Here is a 27,447-nt window from a genome sequence, read left to right on the forward strand (position 1 = left end):
CTTTTTTTAAAGAAAAAATTTCTAAAAAGATATCATCATCATCTACTATTCAGAAATTTGAACTTCAGAAATGTCAGGAGTGTATTATCTAAGAAGATGATAAAAATTAACTTCATAAAACAGATCACAGTGTTTAACTTATTAAAGCTTTAGTTTTAGTACAAAGCAGGAAACACTCCATTATGGAGTTAGGCCAGTTTGGAATCTACTCCTGTTCCCCCTGCTCAATATTTAATAATTGCTTCTGTTTCTTCCTTGCTTTTGGCATTGTCATTAAAATTGTTACATTAAAATTTTTTAAATTATAACTGATCGTACTTCCACGCCAAAATAAAGTCAGAAAGTAGAGTTGTCAAGATATTTTGGAAAATGCTGGTGTCTGTGTAATCTATGTATATTTACATTATAAAGAGACATTGTAAGAAGACTAAACAAAAAAGGCCTAGTTTGTCACTACTTTTTGGCTCAGTTGTCACCAAAATATATATTACAAGGGCAAGAATCCCAGGCTTTGTCAAACTAGTGAAAACATCACTTATCACATTTGCTGACTTATTTTATGTTTTTATAGAATGTAAAGGAAATTTTTTGTCAATAAAAGGATTTTGCTAATTAGGAAACAAATAATAAAAGTGCAGATTTACATTTATATGGGTTTTTTTAGCTTTTTTTTGACAGCAACTATACCAGCAAGATAAAAAATTTTTATTATTCAGGCTGCCACTCACTTCCATTTCTAACACTTCTTCAAAGAGTTTACCTTGCTTAAACTTTCTCTGACTTACTGAGTACTCTTGGAGAAATATGTATGTTTTAATGATTTGCAACTCATAAAGCAGCTTTTTATATTCTAAGAGAGGCTGAAAGAGCAATGATTTTAGGCATAGCCACATTTTGAGGAAAACTTGACATAAGACACGGGGATACTTGGAACATGAATGAAAAGATATCAAGTCGACTTTTTTATTTTACACTACTGACAGTGTATCACAAGTCAAAAATGGTTCCTATGGAACTTAAATATACAAAATGTCTTACTTTAAAAGTTGGTATAACATTTTTGGATTCAGTAAGGATGGAAAAAAATGTGTATATATATTACTCTTTTGTAACATGTAAAATCCTAAATTGATAGGCTTGCTTGCTTTCAAGTGTTTTTAAAAGAAAAATAGACCAAAATATGCATAGTGATGAGTTGTCAGGGATTGCATAGTTAATCAAAGATACTTCTGCATTGAAAAAGCCACAATTATAATAGGTGTAGAAAGCTAGTTAGATACTTATAATTTTTTAGAAAAAAATTGTTATAAACCCTGTAAAACCAAGGTGATAAATTTAAAAGTATTATATACCCTTAGAAGATTATGTCCATCTTAGTAAGAATAGCGTTTCTTGAATGTATCCAGTTTCTCACCTGAAGTATTGAAATGCTGATTTCTAAAAAGAAATAGGAGTAGTCACAGAAGCCACACATACTTTTATAGTGATACTTAGTCCCAGGTGTGGTCTATGAGAATTTCAGAATTTGAAAAGCAACTGTTTTATCCAACTAACCTAGTTTTCTCAGTGTGACCAATAATTTTTAGTTATTTGCCATTTGTGCTGCCAAATAATGAAAAGTTGTTCTGGTTATCCTTAAACTTTCATCATTCTGTTTCCCAAGGTCAAATACATCATGATGTCTTATCAGTTAACCCCTAGACTTTTTCATTTGTGTAAACTTCTCTCCATTCCAACTGCTAATATATGTTCAGAACTTCTTCAAACATTTTTTATCACACACTACCATGCCTAATTATTTTTATATTAAAATAAATGTTGAGACAGTTGTAAACTGGAGAAATAATAGCCCTCACAAAAGACAGCTATATATTTAATTAACTCATTAAGTAATTAAAACCAGCAGTGATTAAGGATATTATAATTAGAAGCCACCATATATGTTGAGCTTTTATAGATGAATAAAACATAGTTCCTGTGTTTTTAAGGCAACACATTTACAATTTTACTAGTCTAAGACAAATATAAATATTTTACTATCTTACTCCTCCTTGATCATTTTATCCCATTCTACTAATTTGATAAGCATTTGTTGAACATCTATCTTCTGTGTCCTAGGTGCTGGGAATATAACAATAAGGCAGATAATATCCCTGTTCTACTAGAATTACAATCTAACAGGACAGTAGGTATGTAGTTCAGACAAATAAATAAATAAATAAATGCCAAATGATAAAAATCACATTTCAGTGCTTTACAGAACAAGGACTCAAGACCCTAATGACAGTAAGATGATCACTCTTCTGTACTGTACAGTGAAGTAATCTCAAAAAGTTTGCTGATTTGCAGACTTGTCAGTAGGGTATCCCTTGGTTGTTCCTGCTTTACCCAATAGGAGGGATGCCTTCAGGGCCTGACCTTTCCCGAGGAACACCTTTGATTATTGGGTCAGTTGCATTGGATCTAGCTGTTACAGAATGTCATACTCACATATTGCTATGTTTAGTTGGATGAGGACTTAATAAGCCTTATTCTCTACATATTAATTAAAAATTATTTGTGTAGTAGTAAGTTGAAAGAAAGGCTTCTTAGAATTATGCTGCTATATCTTTGGGGAAAACATCTATCCACCACCACAACCAACTTCTTTGTTATTTGTTTAATATAAGGCCTCTGAGGACCACAGAAAGTAACAATCCAGACACAGTTTTGCAATGTGATGGGTCTTTAAAAGAGTTTGCACACAAGTAGGAAGTGGGAGTCTTGGAGTATATAGCTGAGGTATAACAGCCTCTGGAACATTATGTACAGTCACTTCCTGGAAGTCATTTGTCCTAAAAGACAAGGACAAATGGAAAGAAATTCAAGAAGACAGAGAAGTAAATTAAAACATTAAATATGAATAAGTTGTTAAGGTCAGGTTAGTGCTCATCAGTTGTTTTGAGTATATGAATAAACAGAGGAGACCAGAAGGATGGTTCAACACCTTGAGACTGAAGAGAAAAGTTCTGTTTTTCTCCAGTCAAAATGGCTAAAGATCAAAAATATTTCTTAACATACACAAAAAATCATTGAATTTTCCTATTAAACATTTTTTTCTGTTGGAGCTACATATCAACTAATTCCTTTATCTATTGTTGTTTTCCTGTTTTGTTCCCCAAACTTCTGTTAATATTTCTATGCTTAAGATACATTTTTTATCTCAAATAGCTTGTCAACTTTTTTATGGAATTCTTATAAAATTATTTCCTTTAAAATTTTACAGAAAATGCATGTTCAGTTTAACGGGCTAAATTAAGGAGTAGGGGGATGATGTTGCAATGCCACAGTGAGTCCTGAGAGAAACCATTTGAAAAGTGGGCCAAGTATAGTGTATTAAAGCTCCCAGACTGTGAATCAAATCCTCTCAAATTACTGACAGGGAAGCTGAATTCTAGAAGGGTGAAGTGTGCCTCATTACAATTAGTTATTGACACAGTTGGCTAGAAACCAAATCAGGTCACATGGTTTGCTGCTCTGCCCTGTGCCTGCACAACTGGGGATCGATAAATTACTTATTCAAAACATGTCTCACTTTCCTGTGGTCATTAGAGTTTGTCATCCACATTCTATTTAATAATATTATTTTCTGTTGAAAAAAGTTTTATTGCTTTTGGTAATGCAAAATTTGGAAAACAAAGAATATCAAATTTTTGTGGCTTAAACATGATGTAGTGCTTCTTAATGAGGGCTGTGCTCCCTGCTCTTGAGCTTATTATATAAAAAATCCAGGATGCTCTTATGTTCATCAAGTCCATGGCTTAAAAAACTTGAGAAAACACTGCTTTAAATAATGCAATGGAAGGAAGTTTGAAGAATTGGAAAGCTGCTCAGAAAAGATCAAAATGGATTTAGGGCCTCCAGAAAGGAGAAGCCAGATGAATGCTTAGACCCTGTTTTGAGGGAGTTCAATGGTCAGGGAAAGGAACATGGTGAGTAAAATACACTGATTTACTGATTTACCTACTTTTCCTTCTGAGGCTAAACTAAAGTGGCAGAAAATGAGACTTAGTTTACATCAATCTACATCTATGAGGGTGTGGGAGAGAATATGACAGCAACAAACCTTAAAGGTAGAAAGTAGGACAAGTATTAAATGACTTATCAGGAGAAACCAGAAACCTACCCTGAAATGCCTGGGAAGGCCTGATGCAAGCAAATGAATGATGCAACACTTTTCCCCAAAGACCTGGGCAGTGAGAGAAGTTGGTACTTCTAAAAGTGAAAAGAGCAAGGTCCAGAATATTACAGTTTATTTATATTTTGAGAAAAATATAGGAACATATGTTTTTTAAAGTTCAAAAGAGTAAGACTTTTAAACTTTAGATGGGTACACAAAGAGCTAGTAAAGGTGGATGGTTCTGGGATGGAAACTGATCATTTTGGGGATGGTATGTGAGTGGAGAGAGCACTCCCTTTACTCTATTAGCTGTTAAATAAAGAGGAAAACTTGGAGAAGGATAATCAAGAGATATATGTCCTCTGTGATCCAATGTGTTGAGCAGAGATAGAGAAGAAGAGAAAGAACAGAATCAAGAGAGAGAGGAGGGAGAGAAAGAGACAGGAAGAAGGAGAGGAATGGGGAAGAGAGATAAGAAGAAGGAGCAGGGGAAATTCAGAAGAAGCAGATGAGTATCCCGAGAGGTAAAAAACAAAGGAAACCAGGAATAAATGATTTGGCACAACAGATCACGTTGAAAAAGATTTATTTCAAGAATTTTGAAGTGCAAGAAAGGATGAAAGTAAGTGTAGCAAGACATTAAATGTCAAGATAATAAAAGCAAAGATGGGAGAATTTTCTTCCTTGTGTTAATGACAGAAAATCCTCCCACTTTCTAAAGAATAAAAGCGAAAACTGACTGTTGTTCTCTTGGCATCTGAGACATAATGGAATCACCTCTTCTATTGATTTGTGGGTTCAATAACATTCTTACACTGCTTTTTATAATGAACTCTGTGGTATATTGATAACTGTAGTTTTATCTTCAATAACTGAATACTTCTCTTAGTAAACATAGCCATTTTCATTGGAAAAAAAAATAGCCAGAATTCAATTATGTTCAGTTCTATTGTAATTCTGAGGCCCACAATCATGCCTTAATGTTGACTTCTATTGATTTAAGTACTTTTTTACTTATTACTTTCCCAGAACATCTTATAAGCAGTCTGCAAATGTCTCAGAACCATACTGGCAGCTTTTTCTGCCAAATATGGTCATTTAGTCTGCACTGTTAAAAGTATCAAACTATAGCTAGTGTCCACTGAGCAGTGCTATTTATGGTTTATTTCCATTCCATTATATGAAAATATATTCAAGTGAGGCGAATAACATTTGCTTGGATAACACTTGCTTTTCCTTTTTTCTGTGGATGGTTAAATTCACATGAATGCCTGGTGAATTTATCACCATCCTTATTTAGACCTTGTTTCCAACCTCTCAACAAGCATGTAATCAAGTGAAAAGACTGTTTCTCACAGTAGAGGGACCAGATATATGGTTTTCAGAATAGCCCCTGTTGACTTCTGCAATAATAATGAGCACAGCAGACACTCATTCTTCTTACAAGTGGGAGAGTAATAAGAGAGGCAATGTGGCTTGGTGGCTCAAACTGTGGGGTCTAGAACCTGGCTGTGTAGGTTTCCATACCAGCCTTATAGCTGTCTATGTGGTCTTGGGCAAGTTATTCAACTTGTCATCCCTTAGTTTCCTCTCCGTCAAATGGAAGTAATAAGGTTGCTGAGAGGATTAAAGGTGATCCTATATGTAAAGCACTTAGTAGAGGGCCTGAAAAGAGTAAGTACCCTATTAGCATTTGCTATCATCATCAGTAGTAGCAATAATAGTTAAAGTTTACCATTGTTATCCTTTCTAAACAACTGGAGGTGAAACAGCAGATGCATGCGGCTAAAATGTACATAAGTAATTTACCTTGGTCATCTTGGTATTGACAACACAGGAGGAGTTTATGACTGAGATTTGTTTAAAACTGATTCCCATTTCCCATTCTGTTTGTTGACTTTATACGTGTGTTGTTCATCCATTAATATATGTTCGATGTATTGATTTATTTTGTTCATTTGTACATTTTTTTGATCAAGTTAGGCAGACCATCTCCACCCAGTGGTAGGAAGATTCTCTATGAAGCCAGGTCTCCCTTATGTCTTAGGGTTTCAGGGAAGATGTTCTAGTGGTGACTTTGCTGAGTGGGTGTTTTCATCTGAGTTCACTTTGCACATTACTAAATTGTTGTTGAGCTTCTATCGGCATTATCATATAGAAACAAAGCAAGGTGTAAGACCTACTCTGTTACCATGGGGCAGATGGAAAATCTGTTGGTAGATAAGACACCTGGAGGAGTTCTATAAAAATACGTGGTCATATTGCAGTGAATGGGGAGAGATAAATATGGATAGCAGTGCCCTGGGAAGGGTAAATGGAAGAATAAGGGATATGAACTGATCTGTGGGGAAAGAGGAACAGGGGAGATAAGACAGGGTGTTGAGAATGGGTTTGAAGCAATGAGGCAAAGCACAGGAAGGTATCATTTTATAAGACTATTGAGTAAATTAGCTTTGGTGGAAACGGCACTGAACAATCCTAGGATAATGCTGTTGGACTTAAAACGATAGGAGAGAGAAAAATAATTCTATGATAGAAGTAAATCTGTCCAAACCATTCAAGTCTTTTGTTCTTTGGTAAAATACTTCCTCGTGCCCATTCCCCTTCGTCTTATCCTAGTCAGATTGATTTTCAGAAACGCAAATCCAATGAGAGCAGAACTACTCTTCCAACCTTTCCTGACCCAGTCTCCACACTCTATCACTACTCCCAAACAGAGGATGGATATCAGGGATATTGCCTGCTTTTATTTCATACCCCCAATGTACAGAAGTGTGCCTGTGCACAGTAGGATCCCAGATATATTTTAAGTAAAATTACTGAATGGAGATCAAAATTGAAGGAAAAAGAATGAACATGGCTGTAGTCTCAAGCTAATGGGAGACTTTACACTATAACCCAGGATTGTGATGGAGACAGATGCTCTTTGAACTCAGTGACATGATGTTGGAGGGGGTCATCCAGAGTGATGGTGGGTTGATCCACGAGCTGGAGCTGGGTAATAGGCGGCTCCTCACCCACTCCCGTCCTTGGAATGTACACTCTGCTCATGGCTCCCACAGAGGCAGCTGCTTTCAAGGACACAGCCAAGGATGTGAGCTGTGTGTTGTGGAGACCATTTGGATGGGGTACATGACAGGACCCCATTAAAGCCTCTATATAAACTTTAATATTCTGATAGGGGATGGAAATGTCTACTCAACTTGCAGCCTCAGGACAAGTCTCATGGATAAGTTCCCTTGCTTATTATACCTGCCACCTGCTGATGAAGAGTGGTTTGCCTCTTTCCTGGGTCTCTCCTTGCCCTCCGTGTATGGGGACCAATGAGCAAATCAAAGCATTTTAGTTATGCAAACCAGGAAAAAATGATCAATCTAAGAGAACTGAGAAATAAAATAAGGTTATTACCCCATTAAGAGGTGTGCCTAATATTTATGGATAATTTGGGGGAAAATTACATTGACACCTATAATAAAGGATTCATCAGTGTCATATCCATTCCACCCCAGTTCCCCACCTTGGATCTAAAACTCACTCCTGCTTTCTAATTAGCTGCAGATAATTTTGATGGGTAGTAGTTGCTTTATGCTGTGAACACGATACACTAAAGGACAGAAAAAACTGGGGCTTTCTGATTTCTCAGAACAGAGTAGGTACATGAAGAGTTTGGGTGGTTCTTGCTCTACACCAGTCCTTTCCCATCACCAGAGGTTGCTCATACACACTCTGTTGGGCCAATGAAAAGACATACTATGTAGGTAAAGGGCAAAGTCACTATCCAGCGTGTAAGCTATTTTATATATTTTCATTAAAACGTAAGAGTCTAAATACAACAATTAAGTTATGTGTAACTAAAAGCCATTTAATCTTACTTTATTTTAGTTTTTGATATTCCTTAATTTGCCCTATTGTAAAATATCTGCCAGTTTTGTACACTTGACACATTTTTTCAGATACATTAATCAGTCATCACTTTTTAAATAAAAGAATGCTTCCAATCGATTTTGCGTAGTCGTAAGTTTGCTTGTGCACTTTTATTCATTGGGATCAACAAAATAGTTCATCATCACAGCTTCTCTGTGTAAACTTATGAAAAATGATATTAAAAGAAAGATATTCATAATTCTATGAGATACTTGTTTCAGAAAAATTACTTCATAAGAGTTCCATAGATGTATCTTTAAAAAAATGCAAAGTTCACAGTATATGAAAATACCCTATTTGCCAAAAAAGATCACCTCTACTCTTTCTTCCCAAGAAACTTTGGTTAGATTTGTCAGGTTCAGAAGAGTAAAGTTAACTCTCTACCTTGAAGACATAAGTAGAAAACAGCCAGTTTATCAGGAAAAAGCATAAACACAGAGATGAGGGATTTAATTGAAAGCAGAGGCAGTAAATAAGACAACTTTAAAAGCCTCAGAAATGGGCCAGAGAAGGTTAAGAATAATGAAGCAGTTAAGATTTGTCCATTTTAACCTCTCTGTTTAAAATTGCTGCCTTCTCACTGAAATTAGGGTATCAAGTAAAAATTATGTTTCTGTATTGGGGTGGCTTGATTTACTCTTCATTGATTTACTTTTCTCCCCCTGGAGTCTTCCTTCCCATGAGAGGATTATTCCCACCACCAGACTGATGTCTTGTGTTTTGCCAGCAGTTTCCTTACCACCCCTCTTTCCTTTCTTGCATGAGATCTGCTTTGTCCTAGATCAGGGTGTTCCTTCAGCCTGAATGGCAGTGGCTGGGAGCAGAGTCACAGCTGACCTGCATGGCCACCTAGTGTGAGTGACAGATGCATGTGTGTTATCGTAAGCCACTGAAATGTTGTTGCTGGTTGTAATCACATCATTATTAGGCTACACTAAGGAGGGTCATAAGGCAGAAAACAGTGCTTAATTAACTTTGAAAATGGATCTTTAAGAAACAAGTAAAAATCTAGTAATAGTCTTTCCCACTATCTGATACTTATCTGTAGCTACACAGCTAAGATAGAAATTTATGTATTTGCATGTAAGTAAGTGCCTGTTACATTCTTAGACTGAATACTCTGAACAAATCCACAGTTCTTCCCTAATGTTTGACTGTTAACTGAAGTTTAACACGTGTAACTTGAGATTTTGATCTTTCATGCTAGTCTTTAGTTTTTTTTCATTTTGATGAAGTCTTACAAAATTTCAAATGAATCTTCAATATTACAAGTTTCATTTTTATTATATGTATGGGTTAAATAAAATATACTTTGGATTTTTAAAATGGCCTTCTTTAGATTATTTTACATATAAATTCCAAGAGAAAATATATATGTATATGTTATGTGTGTAAAATATTCCATTGAGACATGTAGCTCTTAGCACACTATCCATTCTGAAGAGATGCTAAATAATAAAATGATACGTAATGTCACGTAAAAATTTATTTACATAAATCATATTTCATTCTATCCTGTGATGAGAACATTGATTTTTGTATAGTGTTTTTAGCTCTTCATGTTACTTTAATACTTTATTTCTTGGAAAATTATAACCATTCATCTTAACAATGCTATGTATTTTAGTAGTATGCAGAAGAAAGGCTGTTAATGATATACCTGCCTCTTTTACCTTGTGGGAATTGAAAATGTAACTCCTATTATGGCCAAATATTTTCTTCTATGATGGAATAAGCATGCGTCTTTCTTAAAATTCCATGAGGTATGGGGATGGGAGAAAGTGCTTACTGACAGCACTCCCAAGGGCTCAGAAGTAACTGTCTGTATGATAGAAAAATATGTGAATCTGAGTCAGCTTTAGGAAAAGCTTTGCAAACAACTCATATTACCAAAGGAAAGCCTGTACTATCAATGACCTCATTGTCTGAGATCTTTATGTCTAGAAAAATAATACTATTCATATCACAAGTGAATTTCACCAAAGATCTTGTTAGGATCCTCTAGGTAATGGTAGAATATTAATCTTACATATGACATGAAACTTGCCACATATCTGTGAATAAAAATGCAAAGGTCCTTTATGAACTTTTATTATTGATGTGAGATATTGTGAGTGCATCCAGGCAGATTCCCTTTAAAGTGAGTCATGTGCTTTAGAAAGACATGTCAAAATTATGAACAACTGTAATTTCAATCCTGGAAGGACCATCCATAATATCATTTTCCTTAGCCTAGGTAACAAAATAAATGCAGTGTTTAAAAGCAACACTTACTTACTCAATTGGCTTTGTCTCCTCAGTTTTGGAATCATAAGTGGCTCTTGAGCTCTTCCACCCACTGATTTTCAGTTCAACCGACATTTTAACTGATGATAAAATCCTTCATCTTTCCTTTGATGGTATTTATGTAATGGAAATCAACACAAAGCAACTTAAAAAACAGCTTAAGAAAATAATGAGGCTTAATGATAACTTTTATGGCAACTCCAACTTTCACTCATAGGGTAAGGCTATCTGGGGCAGATGTTTCTCTGCAATTAAGCAAACAAACAATCAAAAAAACTACCCTGTTTTGTTCTTTTAGGAGAATGTGGAGAGGAAAATAATCTTCCATAGTCTTTCCAACACAGCCACTTTACAGGGAGACCGGGAAGATGCCTAGCTTTTAACACCAAAAATCATTCTCATCAAAATCTCTGAGTTATAAGTTCTCTAAAGGCTTATTTGACTGATTTCCATGGAAAAAGTTCACCTCCCCTATGTAACTGAATCCAAGTCTTCCATCCCTCATGCCCAGTTTGCTCAGTTCTCCATCAGTCCTCTTACATAGCTTCCCTCTCCTCCTATCATCCCTATTGCATAGGTTTTGGAAATGATACTCAACATTCTCTTTGCTTTCCACTACACTTTCTCCTACGTAACTTTTCCTGATTATCATCTCTCCCCTACTAGTAGTCTAGGATTTTCATACCCTTTTATTATACTTCTTTTAATCTTTCAACTGCTGGTATTCCTTATCATACCAGTGGGGAGTAATCCCAAGGGGCCACCCCTTACTCTTTCTTCCATTCCCATAGGTCACTTTCCTTTTGAGCCTGGCCCAGCCTTAGATTCATTCTCAATACAGTGAGTGTTCCAGGCAGCCACTATTATTTGGTATGAATTCACTTACAAGAACTTTCAGTCCTGCTTAACACCTTCTTGATTAATTTCAGCTCAAAATCTGAAGCTTTCTCATGCCAATCTTCTGTCATCATCACTGGGGAATTAAATATTTATGTGGTGACTCTTCTATCACTCCCACAGACAGTTTTCTTTTAAATCTCTTTATCTGCATGGATTTCCATCTAATTCTATTTTTATCCTCACTGGAATAGCTACAATTTGTATCTAATTACCAGTGGGAATTACTGCCTCAGCGATCTGAACCTCTGACATACTTAATTGTCTGTATCTTGTATTTCTTTGCTTTTATAAAACATTTCTACTTTACTTTCAATACTCATCTTAGTGACTTCCTTTTCATATTTTTCACGCTCTAGAAGTCCCTTCTTCACCTCCCTTACCATTCTTCCCATCTGGTTTAAATCCTGATGTAAATCTCAGTCTTCTGGCCTACTGACATGTCCACCCTTCAATTCCCAACTATGAATGAACATTTATGTATGGCATTGCCAATCCCAGGCTGCTCAGCCTTCAAAGAGATTGCATGTATGATATGTTTTAGCTATTCAGCATCTGCTATTTGTAAATATGGGCTATAATCCCTTCATTTTCTTTATCATCAATTTGTCTTCCTATGATTCCCCTATAATCCCTTGTTTTAAAATTCTGTCTTTCCTTGTGGTTGGAAAAGCTTGAATCTCTGAGGAGATAATGCTTGAACATAAACCTGGGCGATAAGAAGGAGTCAACCTGGCAAAAATCTATGGATGAGGAAGTATTCTAGGCAGAGCAAATGAAAGACTTAAAGGTTTTGATTCAGAAGATAGTTTTGTATCTTAAAGAAACAGAATGTCTAGCTGGAGTATACTGAGAGAAGTGGTAAAGGGGAGTTGAGATGAAGAAGCCTCTAGTCCGTAGTAACAATTTTGTATTGTATTTCAAGTGAAATACACTTAGGGTTTCAGCCTTGGTGTTACTGAAATTAGGGGCCAGATCATCCTTTGTTGTTGGGCTGTCCTGTGTGTTGTAGGATGTTTAGCAGCAGACTTAGCCTCTACACACTAGATGTCAATAGTACCTTCCCCTCATTGTGACAACCAAAATTATTTCCAAACATTGCCGGTTTTTTCCCCTCCGGGACAAAAATCACTCTCCAGGGAGGCCATTGAAGTGTTTCCAGGAGTAAAGTGACTTGATTTGTTGTCTATTTAAAATTGTTGATGTGGCATCTTTGGAAAGAATGGGCTTTAAGAAAGTAAGATTGGAAGCAGAGAGAGTTCAGAGGCTCTGTCTGCTCTCCAGGTGTGGGAAGGTGGTGCGATGGAGTGCAGTGGTTGTTATGAAGGTTGTTTAACACACTTTATGCTTGAAGGTATTCCTAGAATTCGGTCAGTAAGAAGTTGCATGGAAACAACTGGAGCTGAAAGACTGAGTTAACTAGAACAAAAACATTGGAGTCATTAGCATTTGTATTATAGTAGTTGAATTTACAAAGGACCAGTGAATAATATCCCTTTCTTTCTCTCTCAAGTTGAGAAGGATTAAAATGTAGGTCTAGAACTCCTTCCTCTTAACACAAAATGGACCAGAGACTTAAGAGATCAAAATATAAAATTCTTAGGATAAAATTTTAATGTACATCTTCATGACTTTTGATTAAACAGAAGTAACAAATATAGCAAAAACAAACAAACAAAAATTAGGTAAATTGCACTGAATCAAAAATAAGACCTTGTGCTTCAAAGGTCACTCTCAAGAAAGAGAAGAGGAAATATACAGAATGGGAAAAAATAATGGCAGATTCTGTATCTGATAAGGATATAATATCTAAAATATATAAAAATCATTACAGCTCAACAATAAAAACATTTTAAAATGGGCAAAGGGTTTGAATAGCTATTTCTCCAAAGAAGATACACAAATGGCCAATAATCATGTGAAAAAAAAGTGTTCAACATCATTAGGAAAATACAAATCAAAACTATGATGATATATACGACTTTACATCCACTAGGATGGCTCTAGGAAAAAAAGATGGATCACAAGTATTGGTAAGGTTGTGAAAAAATTGGAACACTCAAATATTGCTTGTGGAAATATAAAATGGTACAGTCATTTTAAAAATAGTTTGACAGCTTCTCAAAGTTAAACATAGAATTAGCAATTCCACGCCTAGATGTATGCCCAAGATAATTGAAGGTATAGGTCCATTGAAAAATTGTACACAAATATTCACAGCAGCATTATTCATAAAAACCGTAAGTGGAAACAGACCAAGTATCAATCAATTGATGAATGGGTAAATGAAATGTGTATATCCATGCAGTGGAATACTATTCAGCTATAAAAAAGGAATGAACTACTGATACATGCTACTATATGGATGAACCTGGAACCTTGAAAACATATGCTAAATGAAAAAAGCCAGACCAAAACGTCCAATAGTATATGATTCCATTTCTATAAAATGACCAGAATAAGCAAATCTATAGAATCAGTAGATTAGTACTTTTAAAGAATTAGAGAAGGCAGAGGGGAAATGTTTACTAATGGGTATGGCATGTATTTTAGAGGGTAATGAAAATGTTCTAGAATTCTATATTGGTGATGGTTGTACAACTTTGTGAATATACCAAAACCCACTGAATTGCACACTTTGAAAAGATTAATTTTATGGTATTTAATTATATCTTAATAGAATAAAAAGTATAAATATCATGGTATTTGAATTCTCTATGCACACACACGCATACACACACATATACAGACACACACACACACACACACACACACACACACACACACACACACACAGGTTTGGCGAGCCCGCTGTTTGCTTAATCCCCTCTTCTCTTCCCAAAATGGAAAGATATTATAGGAATGAGTGGAGTTCAAAATAGTAATAGTATTATAGATAAAGGTGAATTGAAGTGTATCAATTACATATGTTGGCACAATGAATTTCTACTCTTTACCTCTGACATAAACAGATTTACCCACACAGTCACAGGCAGAGTTATTATTCAGATGCCTTCCTCAAAGATGCATTGTGGGGAAGCAGATCTGAGAGCATCCTCTCTGCAGTAGATGGAATAGAAGATAAGCACTGAAGTAACTGAGCCAAGCGTACTGGATTTCTTGCAAATGCACCAATTACATAAGAAGCTAGAGAGAGACGAAAGTGTTAACCCCAGCTCACTTATTTCTAATGGATACAATAACTCAAGGTAACTGAGTCCTTGTGAACCAGGCAGAACAGATTTGAGAGGATGATGAGTTAGTTTTGGTCATTTTGGATTTTGTGACCATGAAACTTTTCAAGTGAAGATGTTGGTAGAAAGATGAGTATATGACTCTGGTGGCGCAGCCCCATATGACTCTGGAGTCTTAAAATCTGCCTTAGGAAATGACAGAGAAGGGTAAGAATGAGTCTCACAAGAGTTGGATTTTCGAACCCACCAAGTCAAGTCCATAGCAGCTATGAAAGTGGCTTAAGGGAAACAGTAATCCTCTGCTTAAATGGATGGATAATTCATGTTCAAAGTGAAAATTCATGATAGATGGCTGCTATAAATTTTAATAGCTCTTATGCCATGAAGTTTATTGTTTTCCTAACATTTACAGTTTTCAATATGGAGACCTTTAATTTTTGTTTTGTTTTGGCTTTTTGGCAGTAAGAAAAATCCTACTACATAAATCTATTGGCTCAGGTTTGAGAACAAACATTAAAAGTCATGATGCCTAAAATTTTTTCCTAAAAACGTTTATTTGGGCATTTGTAGAACCAATTGACATCATTTTATTGCTGTAAAAAGAGAGATACATAAAAATCTTTTCAGATGTGATCTACCTTTTCTGGAGATTATATTGAATGGACTATTTTATTAGGATAAGCTAAATAATCCAAAAGCTTCCACACACTGGGAAACTTAATGGTTTGTGAAAGAAAGGTGTCCTGGGAGCTGATATAAAAATGTGGATATAAAAGCAGATAGACACCAGGCCCTCACGTTCATAAGAAAATTATCCAATTCATTGAATGCTGATTGCCATTTTATTATCTGAATCAATACCAGTGCAGTTAATGTGTCATTTAGAAATCATTAAAGTGAAGATGGGATAATTGTCCCTCTAAACAGAAGCCTTTTGTAAAATATATTCAACCTCATATAATGAAATCACATTGAAATTTAGAGAAACTTGTGCCCAAATAGGGCTTTTGGCATTAAGCAACTTGAGCTTTCCTTTGCTCTTCAATAGACTTCATTTACTATTTAATCAAAATGTTAAGTGATTGCCAAGGCCAAAGGGATAGAGTTTAACAAACTGTTTTTCTGACTTTATTTATAATTAAATAAAATCATTAAATATTATATTACCATTCTATATTTTAATTGCATTAGAAGTAAACAATTGTAAACTATAACATCTATCTTGCAGAACAGATACAAAGAATTTTTGAGGTAGAAATAACCATATAGATCATCTAATGCTCTCATTTTCTAGGTGAAAATGATGAAGTCTATGAATGTTAAATAATTAGATAAAAGTTAAATTTTAACTAGAATTGGAACCAGGACTCTAATGGCTCCTGAGCCCAGCTTCAGAATTCTTTTATAAAACCACATTGCCTCCAAAACTTTGTGGCAGTTGCTTGAACCAATCATTACCTTAGTCATCAACGAGCTGTTTACTTTTTCAGGTTAAGATGTTGAATATCTCTTTGCATTATTCAATATGTAACTTCACAAAAAAGTATTTTTTAAAGATTGGATTGAAATACAAGTGTGTATATTGTATGTGTATAGCTTCATAAATGTCTGTATACTGACTACTCTTGAGTGATCTACACCTTGATCAAAGAAAGAGCCTTTGTGATTCAGCACTCCAGAATTTCCATTACATACTTGTAGTCACTATCTCTCCTTCTCTATCCCAAGCCACTACTTTCCTTTGGTACATATTGTCTTGATCTTGTTCATGAGAAATTAATCAATAGTCAATCTAAGAAAGAAATGAAAATTGTTATTTGAGCCAACCTGATGATTATAACCCGGGAGACAGTCTTTCAGAAAGCTCCAGGGACTACTCTAAGGAAGTAATGGGGAAGCCAGTATATATCTGATTTTGGTGAAAAGGTACATGTAGTTCAGGCTTGTGTCTTGGTGGAAGGTAACTGATATTCCTGGGGAACAGATATCTTAGTTAATGGTTTTTGTGTTTTTCTAAATATGAGAAGATGCAAGAGACTAGGTTCCTAAAATTTTTCTCTGAAAATGTATAATTATCTGAAAGCCAGTTCTGCCTATTTTCCCAGAACACAAAGTGCCTCATCCTGATCTTTGTCCTGAATTCCTTTCAAGGTGTGTTGTAGGTCAGTGATTGCAGTTACTATTGACTTGATTCTTACAGAAATGGAAGGTGGGCAGCATTCCTTCTTTTACAGTACCCTCTTTTTTGATCTTAATTTCTATCAAGCTTTGGGAGACATTTCATGATCAGTTTGTCCTATGGAGCTAGGAATGCTCATTCCCAGGTCAGGTGAAGATTTTGTTGATAGGTCACTCAGTGTGATATTACTGGACTACACCCTGTTAACAGTAGCCCAGAGCCTCTGGACCACCTGCTTTCCTAGTCTGTTATGGTCCAGGAGATAGTTCCCTTTTGTTGCCTCTTCCCTACACTATTATAATCATTGCTCTTATATATTTGGTCAGTTGTTTCAAGTCACCTAGTCATTATTATTCTTATCAAAGGCTCAGTCACACGTTTGGTAAGGCAAGAAAAATAATCTTGTGAAATAGGCAGAATACAGATAATACAGCTGGTAATATTAATAATATGTATGTATTTATAAGTGTGTGTGTGTGTGTGTGTGTGTATACAGTTGACCCTTGTGCTACACAGGTTTGAACTGCACAAGTCCACTTATATGTGATATGTGAATTTTTTTCAATAAATACATTGGAAAAATTTTCTAAGATTGGCAACAACTTGAAAAGTATTATAGTTGCTGTACATCTGGAACATTGTAAATCAAATTTACTTCAATTAAAAAATTGTTTAAAAACATCTTGTAGATGAATCATGTAGCCTAGGAATATCAAAAAAAAAAAAAGAAAAAGTAAGTATGTCATGAATGCATAAAATATATGTAGATACTAGTCTGTCCTTACATCGGCATATGGTGAGTGACATTTAACATAAAATTAATAATGTGTTAGTTTTCTTACTGTTTTATAACTTTGCTTTCAAAGAATTACATTATCATTCAGTATGCCCTGTCAGCCTATCATCACATGTAAATATTTTTTAAAAAAGTACCAATGATTCCAATACCATAATACTATATTATGAAAATGGCTTTAATATTGTTACCATAAAATGTTTGTAATGATTCATTCATTAGTGTATAGACTAGGCTGCATAAAGCAGTCATATGGATTACACTAGGCAACCATAAAGCAGTCATGGCAGTGCTGCTTCATTATCAATGCATGAATCATTATAATTATGAATAAATATAAATTTCTTTTTGACATTGTCTTTTTATTCTTGATATCTAGTTTTAGTAATACAAGTAACACCTACAGTGTTTTGTATCATATAAGACAATTTTGATGTAGGTACTGACAGACAATTCATTTTGTAACCAGATTAATGAAATAAAATTAATATTTTATGGCAGGACAAGAAAAATTTAAATATGAAATTTTTCTTTGTCCATTTGGGCTTCCTCCTTCCACTTTAGTGTGTCTTGTGCATCTGCATTAACCAGACCTCCTCAGGAGAAAACATTCCTTCTTAATCTCATCAAGGGTCATAACTCCGTAAGAGATAAACTTCCTATTAAATTTGTAAGGGGCCGCAATTACCCATGTCCCACTATTTGCTTTGTAGTAGATCTGGATTGTGTAAATTGTCAATAATATGTCATTTAATGCACAGCCCTCAGTCTGAAAAACTTATATAACTGTGATTTGACCTCTAACAGGCAGAACAGTCCTCAGAGCTTTCTGAAAGGCTGCTTCCCAGGTTATAATCCTCAATTTGGCTCAGATAAAATTTTCCATTTCTTTCTTAGATTGACTGATTAATATTTTATTGATAAGATGATTCATCTTGTAAACAGACAACTTAAACTTATGCTATTGATAAAGTACAGTATTGTAAATGTATTTTCTCTTCCTTATGAGTTTCTTAATAACACCACTTTTCTCTAGTTCACTTCATTGTGAGAATATAATATACAATACATATAACACAAAATATATATTAATAGACTATGTTATTGGTACGGACTGCTGTCAACATTAGGCTATTAGTAGTTAAGTTTTGGGGAGTCAAAAGTTGTAATAGATTTTTCACTTGTGTGTTGTTCAAGAGCCAATTATATATATAATTTATAATCTCAAACATTTTTTCTACTCTTCTGTTCTGTGGCTTACTTTTTCATTTCTTAAAGTATATTTTGATTGAAAAAAATTTAATTTTGAAGAATGTATCCATTTTTTAATGGCCAGTGCCTTTTGTGTCCTTCTGAAAGATCTCTGCCTACCCCTAAAATGGCAAAGTTTTTTATGTTTTTTTCCTCAAAAATTAATAATTTTAACTTTTATGTTGTCCATCTCAAATTAATTTCTATGTGTGTGTGTTGTGAGATAAGAGCCATGATTCATTTCTTTTTGACATGAATATCCAGTTTTTAACATATTTATTTAAAAAAAAAAAACCCTAACCTTTTCCTATTGAATTTCCTTAGTATCTTTCTCAAAAATTATTCACCATATATGTGTAAGTCTGTTTTCACTACTATACCTTTAATAAGTTTAGGAGAACAATATCAATCCAAATTTGTCTTTCTTTTTCAAGAGTGATTTAGCACTGAGTTGAATTTAAAAAAATTTTTTTCTGTATATATTTTAGAATTAGCTTGTAAATTTCTATTTGAGAAAATGCCTGCTGAAATTGTGTTTAGAATTGCTTTAATTTATAATCAATATGGGAATAATTGATATTTTAAAAATATTTCATCTTCTAATCCAGGAACTTGGCATATATCTCCATTTATTTACATTTTTCTTAGTTTTATTCTTTTTTTTAACTGAAGTACAGTCAATTACAGTATGTCAGTCTCTGTTGTACAGCACAATGTCCCAAAGTTTTTAGTGGTTTTTAATTTTTTTAATGTAAAGTTTTGAATATCTTGTGTTAAATTTATTCACATATATTTTATAAATTAAAGAAGACTATTTTAAATTTGAGAAATTTCTTTTCAGCAAGATGGTTGTGTAAGATAACCCCTGTAGCCTCATTTCAACAACAAGAATTTGGCATCCTTCCACAGACAAAAGTGTGTTTATGGGAGCCGTGGGATCCAAGTAGGAGATGGCAGAATCCTGGTAAAGTCCAAAAACAAGGAAAGTCATTTTGAGAAGACAAGTCTGCACCCAAGTGGCTGACTTGCTGACTGTGGTCCTAGCTATAGACCCAGAAACAGCTCTATATCCCTGGGGACTGGACTATAGCACTGTTTGGTTTTGGTTCTGTCACCATCATCATAGCCAAAAAGCCTGGGAGAAGTCTCGCCCACTCATGCGTTAGGTCACAGGCATCAGACCATAGTCCTGGCTGTGGACCCTGACGTGGCCCATGAAGAGTCTCCACCTCCTCTCAGTTATGGTCAACCATTTATACAGCACTTAAATTTTCTATTTTCCAGGGTGTGGAGTTTCCTGGCTTATGTCTGATTCTGTCTCAGTCTAAGTATTATGTAATTCACTTACATGTGTTAGTGCAGACATTAGGGAATTTGATTCCATTTGGATAAATTTTTAGTGTTGTTCATTCCTCTTAATTTAAAGATTAAAAGAGCTGTCCATGCTTCTGCTTGTTTTCCCTCCTTGAGTTATTTCTTTCTCTCCATAAGTTTTTGGCAGAATTTTATGGCTTCTTTTGAATTTACTAATATGTCTGCTTTACTTCTACTCACTAAATTTGATACATAGATCCTTCCAATAAATTCCCCCTATTCCCCAAGGTCAGTATTTCTCACATAACAGAATAAATTCATGGATAATAGCAAAGATGTTTTAGATTCTTGATTAAACTTTTCTTTCAATACAACACATTCTGTTTATGAGAACTTGTATTAAGTTACATTCAACACTTTTGAAGAATGTAAATGCAGTGGAAATGGCAAACTGAACAGGCAACATTGTTAGAATACATAGCCCTTTCACTTTTTGATGCTTATGACCTCTATAGATTGCACAAAATGGAAAATAACCATAAGAAGCCTGATGTGACTGATGTAAAATAACATTTAGTTCCCACAGAGAATCCTTTTTTCAAAATCTCTGTTAAGGTTAAACATCTTTCAAAAATTCGACAAAGAACATAGCATGAAAATTGACACTTAGTAACACCTGTTAAAGGGAAAAAAGAAAGGAATATTTTACACCAGGGCAGTGAGAGGAGAAACTGAGAGTGTGACTAAAAACCGAAATGAAAACTCTTCTGTTGGTGCCAACACTGATTTCACACTCCTGTGTTAGCTGCCAATTCTATTTTAAATTATTGGGCCTCTGCTGTTAAAGAAATAGATGGAATGTATCATGAATACTGCAGTCTTACTTCTTGTTGGGAGTTGATGTATCCATGATATATTCTACCTCTGCATACTAGAAATTGTCCTTGAAGTAGAGATGAATGAGCAGGTGAGATGCTGGCAAAAAGGGGGCAAAGTATGATTATTGCAAAAAAAAAAAAAAACAAAAAAAAAACGGCTGAGCTGGAAATTAGGATACTTTGAACTATTTTGAAATGTTTTATAAATATGGAAATCGTGACATTTTCTTTAGAATCTCCTAAAAAAATTAATTCTTGACTAGTGTTGGCATATTCTTTGGAAATTAAATTTCTGTAGACCACAGAGAAGACATTAGCAAATAAACTGGTCAAATGCCGTTTTCCTATAATATTTAAAATACCAGGACAAATTGTCTCTATTTTTCTTTATATATATATATTCATATATGCACATATATGTAAAGTCATATAAAATGTCTTGAAAAATAAGAAACGACTGATAAATCCAGTGTGAAGTAGCTGGGATTGCAGTGGCACAAATAATAAGACTATTTGATTTTTATTCATACAACTCCATGTTGTTTGCATTATAATGTATATATGTTTGTATATTATGCATGTAATTTTTAAGATAGGTTGCTTGACTGTAAACAGGTTTTAACCTCTCATGAAAAAAGGATGACTCTGAAGGCAGAGCCATGGGCCACAGAGGATTATTCCCAAGCCTTGAAACCAATAGATTCAGTCTTGTTAGATTCTGAAATTACTTGGAATTCTGTTGTTCCCTTCATTTTCTCTTCTTGAAGGAGAATATGCATAACTGTTATTCAGTGCCAGTCCTCCACTTTTATTTGGGAAGTAAATAAAACTTATTTACCAGGTCCACAGATGGAGAGAAATTTTTCAAGGAATTCAGATGGTTTAGATAATGAGATTTGGGACTTTGCAGCTAACGACACTTACATGAGATTTTGGACTTGAAATGTAATATGTTTGGATTTTTGGGGACTTTAGTATGAGGTGATTGTGTTCTATATGCAAAAAGGATGTGAATGCTTCAAGGTCAGAAGGCAGACTATGGCAGGTTGAATAATGGCCCCCAAAGATGTCCAAGTCTTAATCCCTGGCACCTAAGAATATTTTACCTTATTCTGTAAAAGGGACTTTACAGATATGATTTAGGATTTTGAAGTGAGAGATTTTTCTGGATTATCAGCCCAATATAATCATAAGGGTCCTTATAATCACATGATTGCCTCTTCGCTTAGTCAAGGAGAGGGAGATTGTACTCTAGCAAACCCTTCTTGCTAAACTTTTTAAAATAATGTACTTCAAATAGAATAGTCCATGACTGGGCTCAAGAAAACAGTCCACTTCTACAAGAATCCCAGCTGGATTTTCAGACATGTTTTCATTGCCTTTTTTGGATATCTAATTCCCTCACTTGGGGCTTTTTACAAGAGCTAATGTAACCATTTTATTCCTGGTATCTGCCTCTGTTGCCATTAGTCTGTGCATCCTATCTAGAGCCTTAAATGCAACTGCACAGTCATTGTCAAGTCATAATTAGGCAACTTATCCTGCAACATAGGAGCAGAAGGGACTAACTCCAGGCCAAAAACAGACACATTATCTGGGCAACCTTCTCAACAGCAAAATTTTGGCAATGGTAAAGATGTGGATATCTTGGACTAATGTCCTCCCTTCTGACTTTGGCCTTAGACAAAAGAGGGAACTGGAAAAAGAAGAGGTTAAAAATAGCAGAAAGGTGGCCTGGCTCTTAACAGCTAGGATGTAGTGTTCTCTTGTTGGACATGAACAATTTCACACAACACCAGCGTTGGACAAGGTTATTGTAACCATGATAAAGCAAGGCAGAAACAAGACCACTCTTTGTGGGAAACAGAAGGAAAGTTATGTTGGGAAAGGGGGTTTCTGAGGCATGATGCTGTTCTATTTCTGGCTCAGGTCTTACTTACACATATGTTCTCTTTATTATTGTTCTTTAAAATACACATATATGTCTTACACTGTGTTGTAAGTATGATATATTTCACAATAAAAATAAATACTGAGATATAGGATAAAGCTTAAATATAGAAGGTGGAAATAAAATAATAGAAAACTGAACAGGAAGGGGATTTTATTAGAGTTTAGAATCTTTACTTTTCTATCCTTTTTATGCTATTAAAATGTCAACCAATGCCTCAAAATTTTTCTAAGTAGTTCTTAAAAACTGGAATCTTAATATTTGGGAATATTGATATTTTTTATTTCCAGAGCCCAACTATATATTAAAATTTGTTAAATTCTTTTCTACTAATCAAACCTATTGCTTTATCTTTTCCAGCCTTCCACTGCAATAACAAGGAAAAAGCAGATTTAAATAGAAGAGGAACAAAAGAAAAATAAGGAACAATTTAAGATGCCCAACATGCAACTACTGTGAGTTTCATAAAGAAAAAGAGGAAATTATAAGAGGAAATAACCAAAGAAATTATAGAGAAACTTCCCCAGAATGCAAGAATATTAATCTTTAGATTAAAATGATATGATGAATTTATACTACAGTGAGTGAAGAAAGTGACTTCAGTTAACACAATTAGCCCCTCTCTGCCTGTGGGATTAAAAGATGAGTGAACACAAACTTGTCAGAGTGCAGTCTCACCTTTTGATTTAATGAAATCATGATGATATTTCTTGGTGGAAGTACTCCTTTTGTGAGTACAGAAATCTAAATACTCAGAGAGCTCATACTAATGGAGATGGGGAACTAAAATCCTTCCAATGTGTTAGGATTTTAATAGTGGGAGATATCACTCCTGATTCTACTCTTTGGTTCTTAAACACATGTGTCCCATCTATGACAGAGATTGCACCATATATCACCCACTGATTTGAGGTATAGTAGTACATCTTTTTGATTGACATCCCAATCTTGTAGGCTATTGAATGTGCTATCAAATATGTTATGGTGATAAAAGATGTGCCAAGACTTATGAATTCTCTGTGCCATCTTTGCATTGCTATAACATATGTCTCTTAATCAAAGGATATTTTGTATGGAATACAGTGGCAATTAATAAGGCATTCTGTAATTCGATATATGGTAGGCCTAGAAGAAGAATTGTGAATAGAGATGGTAAATGTCTCTGAATAGATGTCTACTTCTGTGTGTATGGGGTGGGGTGGAGTAGTTTCCTTTCACTTTGTGGAAGACTGCATTATTGTCATAGATATCAGCTCTTTTTCTCATAATATAATTATATTCCAGCACCCTTGCTTATGTGATTTTTCCCATCCCCCTGGTAAATCGTATATGGAGTATACTTTCCCATCCCCATTACTGGGCTTAGTCATGTGAATTGTTTTGGTCAAAAGAAAATGAGTGGACGTGATTTATGCCATTTGTACACAGAGAGTAGAGACTGTCAATGAATTATGTAATTGATTTGTTTCAGCCTCCTCTGAGTTTGCCCTCTGTCACAATAGCATGGTATCCCAAATTAGAATAGCTCTTTCATCATGGGTCGCAGTTTAGAACAATGGGATAAAAGCCAAATGGAATAGACCCACAGCCAACACATGTAACACGAACAAGAAATAGTTTTTCCTGCTATTGCTATTGTTTAAACTCCTGATAGGTTGAGATTGATTTTTACTGTAACAAAATCCATCTAATGAACATGGTATAAGGAATCCAAGTAAATCAGTGTGTCACCAGGTGACCAGTTAGTACCGCCGGGGAATGAAACAGAATTGGGACTAAAACATTGGCAATTACTTTTGGCAGGTTGAGCATAATAGCGGTAGCCAAATAACCCTAGTAGAGGAACTGCCTCTTGTTCAATCCGTACACAGCCATCATCCTACTGTCAGTATCCACTTTGTAAATAGGCCCATGGAGAAAGCACGTGGATGGCTGATGGTTACAGGGTAGTTCATATGCTCCATCTTATCTGTGACAGCTTCATTCCTAGTGCCATCCACTGGTGGACATTTATAGGGCTCAAAAATATTTTTACACTCTTTGCTTATTTTGAGAGGTCCATTCCTCATCCCCAAATTCCTTGTCACTAATCTTCCAATTTTCTTCTCTCCATGTCCCTGATTAGCCAGCCAGCCACCCATAAGCCATTGTCCATGAATCAGCACAGATCTGTATCCCAAGCTATCTCTCCTTTTGTATGAAGTGATGCACCCCCACTTCCCAGAAATCTGCTGACTAGAGGGATGTCCATGCTATATGGCCTTCCAAGGACATTCCTAAATGGGACTATAATGTAGTAACTGCCCAGTTCTGACTATTTCTTGACTATGATGCATGTTATTGTAAGCTAAAACCATACATTTGCTTTCTTTCATTTCTTTCTCTGTCAAGTGGACATAAGTAGAGTGATAATAGATCCTGGTTTGCATGGGACACTCTTGATTTAAACTCACTGTCCCAACTTAATTACTAGTAGTGCCACTTTTCACTCTTAAAAGTGTCCTCATTGGGATATTAACTGTATATGGTCACATAAATCATAGATGTCATTTGAGAGAGAGAGGTGATAAAGTAGTGGAAACACATGCATCTGAGCCTAATTCTTCTGCAGTTTGTCTGTACATTCAAGACCTGTTCAGGTCCAGTCTCATAAATTCCCTTTCCATTACATACTGTGTACTATTGTACTCATCCAGTATTATGATTCAGTAGATCAGCTACATCCTGTTGAATATGTGCTGGTAGGGATGCATGATTACTTGTTATTTCATGGTCAAATATTTTGTTTGTATAGGGGACCAGTACCAGGTCACAGGGGGCTTTTTGATTGGAGAAGAGTTAGTGACTGAAAGGGCCAGAACATACTCTCAAACCTTAGGGGTCTATGCTGATTCTTCTTTTGAGGCTTTCCAAGGGCCCCATAGAGCCTCTCTGTCTGCCATAAAGACTTCTGATACTATCGGCTTTGCTGATTGGATCTAAATTGCAAGACATCTTTTCCCATGCAGCAGAGTCTTTTCTTATTCCAGGTACCCTTCAAAAATTGCAGATTTATGGGTTATGTACCCATATAGGTTAGAGAAGCAAATATAAATACGATACTTGCTGTCTCAAAATCTAGAGTCCCAACAACCGTTGAGCTGCTTTCTTCATGGTAGTTAGTGTAAGGTTTAGCAACTTGCTTTCACTTTGAAGAAGAAATTCTGAGATGATCTCTACACCAGTGAAACACCATGGAAGCTTCCCTAAGGTGGCAAATCCCTAAAATTTTGCAAGTTTTATAACCCATTCTCTTGTATAGATGTATCTTATTATAGCACTTTGAAGGCTTATTAATTTCCCCTAATCAGATTCAGTTAGAATACAGTCATCAGTATAGGATAACAGTAATGAGATATCGCACAAGCAAGGGATCTTTGCACTTTATTATGACACAGCTGTAAGTCAGAAGAGTAAGGGTATACTGAAATCACTGCTTATGAAGGTAAAAAGGCTCCAGGTTAATTTTTTAATAGGAATGGGAAAAAGAAAGCTCCTGCACACAAGAGACTGTGTGTTGATCGACTGTGGTAAAGACACTAACTTCAGCAACTTAACTGTAATTGTCATCATCACCTGATTAATTTTGTGGTAATCTATAGTTTTTCTCTATGACCTCTTTTGCACTGGCTAACAGGTAATTAATGAGGATGTAGTAGGAACTGCCATCCCTACATATCTGAAATATGTGTAGTTGGTACTAGTCTCTGTGAATATGTTCTTGATTGACTTGGCTTTTTATTTACTGTTTTGGTAGAACTGGACCAAATGCTTCCATTTGGACTTTTCTGTCCTAACAACCTTCACTATACAGATCGGAGAACCATGTATGGGTTCTGCCAGTAACTAAGTTTATCTGTTCCTACTCAATGGCCAGACATTGGGAAAATAATCACAAGATATATCTGCCATAAATTCCTTACTGCAACTTGAGTTAAGTTTCTGCCCACTAGCCTTAGAATTTTCTACCTGAGTACACCAAACATTTCTAAGCCACCAGTCTATTTTATTGCTGGCAACTTCATGATCAATTAACCATTGACAGAGGTCTCTGTCTCTTAAAAATAATATTGTCACCCAACTCAGTGGCTTATTCTTAATACACTCACATGATCTATGACAAATCATCGTTTCTACCTGACCTGTGCACTGCTAGGAGCCTGTTATACCTGTTGAGATGGTGGAGTCCAGTTTTATTGCCGAATTCCTCATTGTTAGTGCTAGCTTACTGGAAACACCCATTACAGAGCTACATGCCGGGGTCCCGCTCACCAATTCATTTCTAGATTCTTAACAGTTTAATGAATGGAATCTCCATTGGACCATTGCAGAGATTTTTGTAGGTGTATAAGCATATTGTACTTATAGAGTCAGTCTAATATTTACTCTAAACTAGTGAAGTTCTGGTATTTGATCCTTGATAGGCTACTGTTGAGTTCATCTGTCAGTTAGCCAAGATATTAAGGGAGGGTAGCAAGGTAGGTTCAGGGGAATCTGGGAGTTTAAAGATCTCCTACTAACACCATTCCCAGGCACTCAATTCAATACAGTAAATCTTAAATCCCGGGTAAGTATACTT

The 27,447-nt window shown here is 35.3% G+C and overlaps 1 long non-coding RNA gene across 2 annotated transcripts in view; it reads left to right on the forward strand.

Moving 5' to 3' along the window:
- The window catches only part of LOC116149164 (uncharacterized), a 121,695-nt gene that overhangs the window by 59,112 nt on the left and 35,136 nt on the right, over positions 1–27,447 (forward strand). For both annotated transcript variants that reach the window (XR_004132795.2, XR_010377233.1), the window contains exon 2: positions 23,190–23,284. This is a non-coding gene — a long non-coding RNA (uncharacterized LOC116149164). The remainder of the gene's footprint in view (positions 1–23,189; positions 23,285–27,447) is intronic.

The sequence above is a fragment of the Camelus dromedarius genome, chromosome 22 (genome assembly GCF_036321535.1).
Source record: "Camelus dromedarius isolate mCamDro1 chromosome 22, mCamDro1.pat, whole genome shotgun sequence".
Lineage (NCBI taxonomy): Eukaryota > Metazoa > Chordata > Mammalia > Artiodactyla > Camelidae > Camelus > Camelus dromedarius.